This window comes from Rhinoraja longicauda, chromosome 17 (assembly GCF_053455715.1).
Source record: "Rhinoraja longicauda isolate Sanriku21f chromosome 17, sRhiLon1.1, whole genome shotgun sequence".
In the NCBI taxonomy this organism is placed as follows: Eukaryota; Metazoa; Chordata; class Chondrichthyes; order Rajiformes; family Arhynchobatidae; genus Rhinoraja; species Rhinoraja longicauda.
The window spans coordinates 33,878,328-33,890,354 of NC_135969.1; the positions used below are offsets into that span (position 1 = coordinate 33,878,328).

Below are 12,027 nucleotides of genomic sequence, written 5' to 3' on the forward strand. Positions count from 1 at the left end.
TATTTCACTTGACCACACAGGGAATTTGTGTCTTTTGAAGCATAGTCACTGTTTATATGTTGGCAACGCAGCAATATCCACCTGGTGCCATAGCAACTCCTCACTTTGACAAGAAGGCGAAGTTTCTGTTCAGCGTCTCATTTGAAAGACAACGCCCCTGGAAATGCATCACTCCCGCACCATCGAGGTATCACTTTGTGCTATTTCAGCACTGGCGTTGCATTAAAACAAAACCAAATAAAGCTCACACTGAGAACATACATGTTTCAAGAATTATAAATGGTTTTAACTTGCTGAGACAAAATCTCAGGTATTTATTTCACAAAATGCTGGAGTAACTCAGCAGGTCAGGCAGCATCTCAGGAGAGAAGGAATGGGTGACGTTTCGGGTCGAGACCCTTCTTCAGACTGGTGTCAGGTGGGCGGGACAAAGGAAGGATATAGGTGGAGACAGGAAGATAGAGGGAGAACTGGGAAAGGGGAGGGGAAGAGAGGGAATGAGGAACTATCTAAAGTTGGAGAAATCAATGTTCATACTGCCGGGCTGAACTTTGTCTTTCCTTTGTCCCGCCCCCCTGACATCAGTCTGAAGAAGGGTCTCGACCCGAAACGTCACCCATTCCTTCTCTCCTGAGATGCTGCCTGACCTGCTGCGTTACTCCAGCATTTTGGGAAATAAATACTTGAGATTTGTACCAGCATCTGCAGTTATTTTCTTACGAGACAAAATGTCAGATTTCTACAAATCCAGTTCATTGAGCTTCGTGAGAAGACAGCCACACAACATGATGGGTCTGAAGGAACAGTGGCAATGCTGATCTGTTAGACTTCCTGGGACACCTTGCTGGCTGGTGATCAGCTTTTTCAAAGGGAACCGCTGATACTCAAATCACCCCTATGAAGACAATTCCTGGATTTACAAGGACACACTAAGTCCAGGATGTGTTGTTACAGATGCTAACACATCTGTCGCTCAGCTCTTGACACTGAACTCCACCTGGCATGAAATGAAATGATCATGCTGGGATTCCCCATCCAACACCAGTCAGCCTAGACACAGCATCTGATGCTCCTTCATTTGAATGGAAACTATATATTTCTCTATATATTTTCTTGTTTTATTGTAATGTTTAGATTGCTTTAGGTTTATTATGGTTAGATGCACCGACATGCAGTGAAAAGCTCTTGTTTTGCATTTGTTTACATGTTAAAAAAAACACCTGTTTAAAATAGTCCCGATAACTTTTAAATCTCTCTGAATAGTACATGTTTAAAACTGGTTTGAGCTTTGGCAGAGACCACCAATGAGGAGCAGACTCGTGATTTATCGTGTCCCCAGGATGTCTAAAAGTACTCTAATTTTGGCAAATACTGGAAATACTCAGCAGGTCAGACTGCATATGTGAGAAGAGAAATATAGTTAACATTTCAGGCCTGGCCTGCTGACCACTTACTGCATTTTCTGCTTTACTTTTAGATTTCCCGTATTTGCAATTTGTTTTTGTTTTTTCAGAATTTTAATTTTGATGGGTTATTTTCAGGTAAAGTTACCTTTGTAATATCAGGAAAGGAAATAGCCAGTTTGTGCATACCAGGATTTATTGAACACACAAGACATAAATAACCAGGTATTCTTTACTACTAGCATTGATTTAGTGATAGAAGTTGCCCGAAACATCAGGAGAATCCTCAAGACTTCATATCGCAGGTGATGTGATACCTTTTCAATGTTTAATGTTTCATTTGAGCAATGACATCTCTGACAGTTCATCCTTCCTCAGTAGTGAGATTGTGTACTGGAGCCTCTGAATGGAAGCATATACCCATCATCTTCTGATACACGAGTGAATGTGTTGCTACTCAGCCAAGACTGATGGCTGGAAAGCTTGACAGTAACTATAACTTCAAGAATCATAAAAGATATACTGGAAGAACATAAATGTCCACAGCACATACACTTCACTAAGTTAGGTACTAATTTGATAAACATTTTATTTTCTTCTGCAGAAGAGGTGCCACCTGTGGGGGAAAAAAAAGTCTGAGTAAATATGTCATTCTGGTGTGCATCTGTAGTCAAACAAAAAGCAGATTGTTAATTGTCCAGTAAAAAGATGGTGGATACATGTCCTGCAGTGTTCCATTCTCAATACAAACAGTTTCCATGTTAAAAATGGGGCTGTGATCTGAGTTCTCACATGGCAGAAGGTGCCTGCAGCCTCACAACAGCCTGTAAATCCACCCCCGCTAATCTCACAAACACTTGGTCATACGTGTGGGTTTTACATAAGTTGGGGTGCTTGTAAACTGGGAACGACCTGTCTGCCTCACCTGAAGCTCTTGACAAGAACTCCCTTGACAACCCGTTTACCTTGTTGAATCATCTCATCTAATTTTGCTGGTGTGTCCACCCACTGTACAGACTTTCTTACACTTCAAATCATATCATATATATACAGCGCGGAAACAGGCCTTTTCGGCCCACCAAGTCCGCGCCGCCCAGCGATCCCCGTACATTAACACTATCCTACACCCACTAGGGACAATTTTTACATTTACCCAGCCAATTAACCTACATACCTACAAACTTGACGTGACTATTCAGTCCATCAAGACTAGTAGTGTTGGCGGATTATTTTTGTACTTTTGTGCTTTTCTGCTGTAGCTCATGGAAAAGTCTGTCTTCATGGCATGTCCCTGCAGCATGTATTATATCGTTACTTTGGGATGGAATACGATACTTCATTGTCACATGTGACAAGGCACAGTGAAATGTTTTGCTTGCTTATCCACTGTTTACAAATAGTTGCCACCTACGGCGCTGACAAAGTTACAAAGCACGCCGGCTCCTCCTTTTGTTCTCCTCTCTCCCCCCCCCCCCCTCGGCTTCACTGCCGCTGAGGCCCCAATTCACGCCTCCGTGGTGCCGACCCAGGCCCCAGCTGCAGGCTCCGTTGGCCGCTCCGCCGACCCTGACTCCGATCCGCGAGGCCCTGCTCCTCCATCCGACCCGCGGGGCCCCGACCCGGGCTTCTACATGGCAATCCGGGAGACATTGAGACCGCGGCGCCTCGATTCACTCCCTTGCAAGGGGTGACATAGAATCAGGAGATGTGGAATCAGTATGGATAGAAATGAGGAATTGTAAGGGTAAAAAGACCCGAATGGGAGTTATCTACAGGCCCCCAAACAGTAGCCTCGACATAGGGTGCAAGTTGAATCAAGAGCTAAAATTGGCATGTCGCAAATGTAATGCTACGGTGGTTATGGGAGATTTCAACATGCAGGTAGACTGGGAAAATCAGGTTGGTAATGACCCCAGGAAAGAGAGTTACCCAAACCACCCCATCCCCGGGCACTTTCCCCTGCAACCACACGAGATGCAACACCTGTCCCTTTACCTCCCCCCTCAACTCCATCAAAGGACCCAAACAGTCTTTCCAGGTGAGACAGAGGTTCACCTGCACCTCCTCCAACCTCATCTATTGCATCCGCTGCTCTAAATGTCAACTTATTTATATCGGCGAAACCAAGCGCAGGCTCGGCGATCGCTTCGCTGAACACCTGCGCTCGGTCCGCATTAACAAAACTGATCTCCCGGTGGCCCAGCACTTTAACTCCCCCTCCCATTCCCAGTCTGACCTCTCTGTCATGGGCCTCCTCCAGTGCCATAGTGAGGCCCGCCGGAAATTGGAGGAGCAGCACCTCATATTTCGCCTGGGCAGTTTGCAACCCGGTGGTATGAACGTCGACTTCTCCAACTTCAGATAGCTCCTCTGTCCCTCCCTTCCCCTCCTCCTTCCCAGATCTCCCTCTATCTTCCTGTCTCCACTTATATCCTTCCTTTGTCCCTCCCTCCTGACATCAGTCTGAAGAAGGGTCTCGACCCGAAACGTCACCCATTCCTTCTCTCCCGAGATGCTGCCTGACCTGCTGAGTTACTCCAGCATTTTGTGAATAAATCGATTTGTACCAGCATCTGCAGTTATTTTCTTATACTTAAGAGAGTTTGTGGAGTGCCTCCAAGATGGATTCTGAGAACAGCTTGTACTGGAGCCTACCAGGGAGAAGGCAATTCTGGATTTAGTGTTGTGTAATGAACCTGATCTGATAAGTGGACTCAGGGTAAAAGAGCCATTAAGAGGCAGTGATCACAATATGATAAGTTTTACTCTACAAATTGAGAGGGAGAAGGGAAAATCGGAAGTGTCAGTATTACAGTATAGCAAAGGGGATTACAAAGGCATGAGGCCAGATTTGACTGGAAAGAGGCCATAGCAGGGAAGACGGTGGAACAGCAATGGCAGGTATTCCGGGGAACAATGCAGAAGTTGCAGGATCAATTTATCCCAAAGAGGAGGAAAGATTCTAAGGGGAGTAAGAGGCACCTGTGGCTGACAAGGGAAGTCAAGGACAGCATAAAAATAAAAGAGAAGAAGTTAACATAGCAAAGAAGAGTGGGAAGCCAGAGGATTGGGACTGTTTTAAAGAGCAACAGAAAATAACTAAAAAGGCAATACGGGGAGAAAAGATGAGATACAAGGGTAAGCTAGCCAATAATATCAAGGAGGATAGTAAAAGCTTTTTTAGGTATGTGAAGAGGAAAAAAATAGTCAAGGCAAATGTGGGTCCCTTGAAGACAGAAGCAGGGGAATTTATTATGGGGAATAAGGAAACGGCAGACGAGTTGAACCAGTACTTTGGATCTGTCTTCACTAAGGAAGATACAAGCAATCTCCCAGATGTTCTAGTGGCCAGAGATCCTAGGGTGATGGAGGAACTGAAGGAAATCCACATTAGGCAGGAAATGGTGTTGGGTAGACTGATGGGACTGAAGGCTGATAAATCCCCAGGGCCTGATGGTCTGCATACCAGGGTACTTAAGGAGGTGGCTCTAGAAATTGTAGACGCATTGGTAATCATTTTCCAATGTTCTATAGATTCAGGATCAGTTCCTGTGGATTGGAGGGTAGCTTATGTTATCCCACTTTTTAAGAAAGTAGGGAGAGAGAAAACAGGAAATTATAGACCAGTTAGTCTGACATCAGTGGTAGGGAAGATGCTGGAGTCAATTATAAAAGACGAGATTGCAGAGCATTTGGATAGCAGTAACAGGATCGTTCCGAGTCAGCATGGATTTACGAAGGGGAAATCATGCTTGACTAATCTTCTAGAATTTTTTGAGGATGTAGTTTAGGAGCAGGGAGGTTCTGCTGCAGTTGTACAGGGCCTTGGTGAGACCGCACCTGGAGTATTGTGTGCAGTTTTGGTCTCCTAACCTGAGGAAATACGTTCTTGCCTTAGAGGGAGTACAGAGAAGGTTCACCAGATTGATCCCTGGGATGGCGGGACTTTCATATGAGGAAAGACTGGATAGACTGGGCTTGTACTCGCTGGAATTTAGAAGACTGAGGGGGGATCTTATAGAAACATATAAAATTCTTAAGGGGTTGGAGAGGCTAGATGCGGGAAGATTATTCCCGATGTTGGGGGAGTCCAGAACCAGGGGTCACAGCTTAAGGATAAGGGGGAAGTCTTTTAGGACCGAGATGAGAAAACATTTCTTCACACAGAGAGTGGTGAGTCTGTGGAATTCTCTGCCACAGAAGGTAGTTGAGGCCAGTTCTTATAGTGCCTGTACCCAAGCTGTGTGTCATATGCAAGAGAGTCAGTGGGCAGTGTCGCATGACATGGATCGTGTTTGAGGAGTGACATTGCACCTTTTGTGAGAGCCACGATACAATTGATGAGTTTGGGCCTCGACCGTCGTACATCGCCTCTGTCAGGTGGCCATTGACAGGTGTAATTTTCTGGCCCTGACTGCACACAATTTGCATGCTGATGGAAAATTGTCCTAGTTTATTTATCATTGCCAAATCATCCATATTCTGGACCAAGAGATATGTGTGATTATGCAGTCAATATTTCTAGTCGCTTGGAGAATAAAAAAAGCAAAATGGTAAAAATATAGTGGCCTCTCTTATTGCTGATTTTAATTTTTGCAGAAGAGTACGTAAGTGGTTTGATAATGAAATGCCTTTTTGAGTGTGTCCTCAATGCAGAAATGTTTGGCAAGTTGGCTGATTCTTGCAATACTCCCTGTGTTTGAACAGATGAATCTGTGGCATGGAAGGTTAAGGGGATGGCAGCCTTTTATTCTGTCTGCCCATGCAATGCAGATGATAGGGTGTCCCTTGTGGAATTTCATCAGCAGTAATCTGGCCATTTTATTGAAGCTGAGACTCGCAGTACTTTGTGGCTGCGTGAGACCTCCACAGCTGCTGTATTTTCTATCCTGGAGGAGATTGGAAGTGCATCTGTCATGGAACATGGTTTCAGTACTATGAGCTCCTTCACTGGGGCTGTTGCAGTCCTTTGTCGTAGCTAACACCTGTGCCTGCGATTTGGGCATGAAACCTGTACAGTGTTAAACACTTCTGCGAGAGGTCTAATGAATTTTTTGAAATGTTTTACCTTCATTCATACAGTGAACTCACAATTATAATTGAAAGTAATGAAACATATAGTTGAATTTGGTTGGGGTGGGGGGGGAGTCCAGAACCAGGGGATCACAGTTTAAGAATAAGGGGTAGGCCATTTAAGACTGAGATGAGGAAAAACATTTTCACCCAGAGAGTTGTGAATCTGTGGAATTCTCTGCCACAGAAGGCAGTGGAGGCCAATTCACTGGATGTTTTCAAGAGAGTTAGATTTAACTCTTAGGGCTAACGGAATCAAGAGATATGGTGAAAAAGCAGGAACGGGGTACTGATTTGAATGATCAGCCATGATCATATTGAATGGCGGTGCTGGCTCGAAGGCCCGAATGGTCTACTCCTGCACCTATTTTCCATGTTTCTATGTTTCATCATAAACCAAAATGCACAAATTTGACTTTTATTTAAAGTCTGTATGATATGTCTGTCTGCCAACTAACTTTCATTAACACTATTTGTCAAGGGAGTGAGGGGGTATGGGGAGAAGGCAGGAACGGGGTACTGATTGAGAGTGATCAGCCATGATCGCATTGAATGGCGGTGCTGGCTCGAAGGGCTGAATGGCCTACTCCTGCACCTATTGTCTATTGTCTATTGAATGGCACAAGCAAAGAAAGATAACTGCAGAACCGTTAACCACTGGTTTTGATCATTTTGCATTTACTTCTGTTTATATTTTCATTTACATTTATTTGCACAAGAAAATACAGGATACAGAATGGGGGTTAGAAGAAGAACATTGTGGTCCCAATTTGGAGGGGATGGTTGAAATTTGGGGAAATGCCATAATCCACGATATTGCAACATTTATAACATCCACCAGTCCACTGCCACATCTGGTAACATATCCACTAGACAGTGGAAGAGAATGATGATTAGTTTGTGCGTAACTGTGGGTAACTGAGTCAGGGAAAGAAGCTTCTGAAAGAATGTTCTGTCTTGCCTTCTCTTAAACTCATCCAAATTTTTAGCGCTTCCTTTTGCAGTGACATCCTACTGCTTTGAGTGCCACTTTAGTTTAGTTTATTATTGTCACGTGTACCGAGGTACAGTGAAAAGCTTTTGTTGCGTGCTATCCAGTCAGCAGAAAGACAAAACATGATTACAATCGTGCCATTTACTGTGTATAGTTTTTGTGAGAATGTGTCCATTGCGTCGTTAAAATCAAAATGCTTGCTCTGGTGTTGAAATATATCAATCTCTAGAATCTGGGGTTGCCCAGTCATTCTGTCTCAGTTTACCTAACTTTTATCATATAGTCATACAGCATGGAAAGTGGCCCTTCAGACCAACATGTCTATGCCAACCAAGGTTCCTCATTGAAGCGAGTGCTATTTATCTATGTTTGGCTCATATCCTTCCAAATCTGCTCTATGAACTTGTCCAAATGTCTTTGAAATGTGTTTATAACTGCTTCAACTACTTCCTCTATCAGCTCGTTCAGTTTGCCCATACCCTCAATGTGGAAAAGTTGCCGCTCTTTAATAATGACTTAATATTATATTTTTTCCAAGATGTCCGAAGATGTTGCCAGGATTTGACTGGCTAAGCTGTAGAGCTGTTGGGCAGATTCTAATTTGGCAGTGCATTCATGATCACTGATGTGATAAGAGTCCTATTCAGATTTCGCTGTCTAGCAATAAGTTGGTAGAAGGATTTGCCACCCCGTTGCATTTCACTGAAACCATTTGGTACCATGATGGACAATCCCTTCCAGTCAGGTCACAGAGAGCAAAGTGGGAAATTACCCACATTGACACAAATAGAGAGAAACCGGCAATGTTTACAACTAGATTTGTGGATTTGGCATGGAGTGACTCATTACTTAGGAGATTGCTTTAAAGGCCTGTCCCACTTAGGCGATTTTAAGGCGACTGCCGGCGACTAGGCTGTCACCGAACGTTCGCCGGGGTGTCGCGGGCATGATCGTGAGGAGTCTTCAAAGAATTGTAGCGGGTCTTGGCGCGTCGATGAAAAATTTTCCAGATAGAAATTTCTCGGCGACCGCTGGCTTGGCGCCAGGTATCGTAGCTTATTGCGGGCGCTGTCGCATGCTGTCCCAAGGTTTGCTAGGTTGTAATATTAAATTAAGAAAAGGCATTTGAAGATACCAGAAGATAGCTTTGTTTAACCAATTTATTTACCGTCTGGTTATTTGACTGGTAGATTGGAGGCGACAGTTTGACGGTCGGGTAAGCATGGGAATTTCACAATGTTTCCCAAGACGGTGTAATCTCTTAGACAGGTGCTAGTTTCACAAAAAAAAGTAACTTGTATCGACCTGACTCGGCATTGTCGTAGGGTAAAAGAAAATTTCGCCGATCTGCTACGACTTTGACAGTCGCCTTAAAAATCGCGTAACTGGGACAGGCCCTTTAGGTTATCTTGATCTTAATATCAATGATCTGCCAACCTCCATTTAAAATTTCAATTATTGTTTAAATTATGCTCCATTAATGAGCAATGAACCCATATATTTTTTTATTACATCGCTTTGTTTAATGTCCCTTAGTGACGAAACATAAACCATCCTCTGCTTCATTATTTTAAACTTGTAAATTAATATTGAAAATGTTCATGCAATTAAATCCCTTGAATGATTGCAATGTGGTTTTACATAATTTATAAAATGTGCAATTTTAATTTGAGGAAGAATGGAAAGATTGCCTTTTGTTATATTGCGTCAAATAGTGGTCAGTTGATATACATTTGTTGTCCGTGACCAGAAAGCGTTTGCTTCTAATGTGAAAATAAGACGCAAGTTCGAGTGACTGTGAGCACAATACAAATATTTCTGAAAGAGTTGTTGGTAATTGTGTCAGATGGTTGGCCAAAAGATTTGGCCGGCCCGAGGAAATTACAGTGGGTGTTTCCTGTTGACGGTGCTTTTATGACGTGTCATAAAAAGGCTGAAAGATCTTTGCAAGTGCTGCACTAATTAGTCATGTTCGTTAATTGGTATTTCTGCTGGATGCCTTTATTGACAGCAAGTGCTTCCATCAGCAGTGACGTGGGTTTACAGGATGGAAATTTGAAACTCTCGTCACACCCTGTAATTCAAGGATTATGAGTATATTATGATACCCTAATCTCGAGCAGCCTTCCCACGTTTCTGCTGTGTGGCTTTTACAAAATAAATATCCTTGTTTGACATCAATGAGGAATGCTGATGGGTCAACCGCATTCTTTTCTCTGTGTCCTGTTGATTTGGCTTAAATCCAGGCAATCGCGTAAAATTAAAGGGAAGGGATCAGATTATTAGGTCCCCTGAGAGAGTACTAATGAGCATAATCAACACCCGCCTTTCTTATGCAAAGCAATGGTCTTTGAAAGGATTTACAATGCAGACGTGACACTAAAACAGCATATGAATTGCTGCTCATCAACTGACACACTTACTCTTTCACATACAGACATAGCACATCATGAAATGCCAAATTTTTGCAAGAAAAGGCAGAGGCAAACTCCATAACGTGTCTGGCCGCACATAAACAATGAATTTTTTTTTGGAGCTGTACCACACAATTTAATTTTTTTCTTGAAAAATCAATTTCGGTATTTGCTTATGACAAAGTCTAATAAGAATACGTGGTTAGTATGGTTTAGAGATAAACATAAAAACAAGCCATTTGGCCAGTTGAGTCCATGCCGTCCATCAATCACGTGTTAATACTAGAAACAAGGAACTGGAGATGCTTGGTTTACAAAAGGAGACCAAAGTGCTGGAGTAACTCAGTGGGTTAGGCAGCACCTCAGGAGAACATGGACAGGTGACGTTTCAGATCCTTTCTGCAGACTGATATGGGGAGGGGGAATGAAGAAAGCACCAAGAGAGGAGGGGCTGGACAAAACCTGTCAGGTATTAGATTGACTCCCTGCTTCACTCATTCCTTCCCCCCAAACTACCCCCACCCCAAGTACTTTCCTCTGCAACTGCAGGAAATGTAACACCTGTCCCTATATCTCCTCCGTCACCTCCATCCCGGTTCAGGCGCACCTTATCTAAATTAATCGACTGCATCTGGTGTTCCCGATGTGGCCTCCTGTCCATTGACTAGACCAAGCATATACTCAGCAACCGTTTCGCCGAACACTCACACTCAGTTTGCCAAGGCCGACTGGATCTCCCGGTTGCTAACCATTTTAACTTCTCTTCCCATTCCCATACTGACTTTTTTGTCCTGGACCTCCACCATTGTCAGAGTGAGGCCACACACAAACTGGAGGATCACCTCATATTCTGCTTGGTGAGCTTACAACCCAATGGTACAAACATTTAATTTTCCAATTTTAGGTAATTACATAACCCTCCCCATCTTCTTTCCCCCCTCTCTCCCTCTCCCCTGTGCCCCATCTGAACTTGCACCTATTTCTCCCATTCCACATACATTACTTTCCCTAGCTTCACAACTAGCAACTCGTCGATCCTTTTGTCTCACCCCTTCTGTCATTTCATCTCAATTTCATCTTCACCATTTGCCAATTAAAAAAACTTCCTCACCAGTATTAACCTATTACCTGCCAGGCTTTGTCCTGCCCCTCCTCGCTTCCAACCTTCTTCAATTCCGCCCCCCCCCCCCCCATACAGTCTGAGGAAGGGTCCCGACCAGAAACATCTCTTATCCATGTTCTCCAGAGATTCAGCCTGACCTGCTGAGTTACTCCAGCACTTTGTGTCCTCACCCGTTCATACAAGTTCTATGTTATCCCACTTTCCCGTCCACTCTCTACATACAAGGGGAAAATATTACAGTGGCTAATTAACCTACAAACCATGTCTTTGGTATGTGGGAAGAAACTGGAGCACCTGCAGGAACCGATGCAGTCACAGGGTGAATGTGCAAACTCCACACTGACAACTGCCGAGGTCAGGATGGAATCCATGTCTCTGGCGCTGTGAGGCAGCGGCTTTACCCCCAACTCTGGAACAAGCATCCCTCCCTGGCAGAAGACTGATGAGAATCTGTTCTTCCTTCTCAAAAGCATTCCTGTGTGCTTTGGATGATGACTGTTCAAGAATCACACGACCAGTGCATGTTACAGTTTCTCACCATTGCATGATTTAAGAAGTTGACTACTATAGATGATAATAGATATTCACGGGAAATGATGAGCTAAATAAAGTTATGTGTTAATTAATACAATAAGCACAAATGGGATAACTAATGGTTTGTCTATATGTAATCCATTTCCGAGATGAAATCCATTGAGCTTTGAACAAAAAGGTTAATTGGGACTGTAGTAGTACATACAAAAAATCCACTTAGATTTTGACACGCAGACAGATATAATGGTATTTCATTGTGTGCACTTCTGCAGTGGTGGTCTCCTCATTGCGATTCACTTGGTCTGGACTTCCTTACTTATCCTTGGTCAGTTAAACTAAGATGCAAGACATTCAGTTACAAGCAGGAATTGCTGTATTAACAGCAGTACACGTAATATTTTGTGAGCAAGTGGTTTATTTTAAAACAGTAGAGCACAATATGCATGACAAAAATGTTTTTTTTATGGTATGAAGTCAAATCAGCAT

The 12,027-nt window shown here is 43.4% G+C and overlaps 1 protein-coding gene across 2 annotated transcripts in view; it reads left to right on the top strand.

Moving 5' to 3' along the window:
• The window catches only part of pdzrn3b (PDZ domain containing RING finger 3b), a 205,209-nt gene that overhangs the window by 123,172 nt on the left and 70,010 nt on the right, over positions 1-12,027 (top strand). The window lies entirely within an intron of this gene.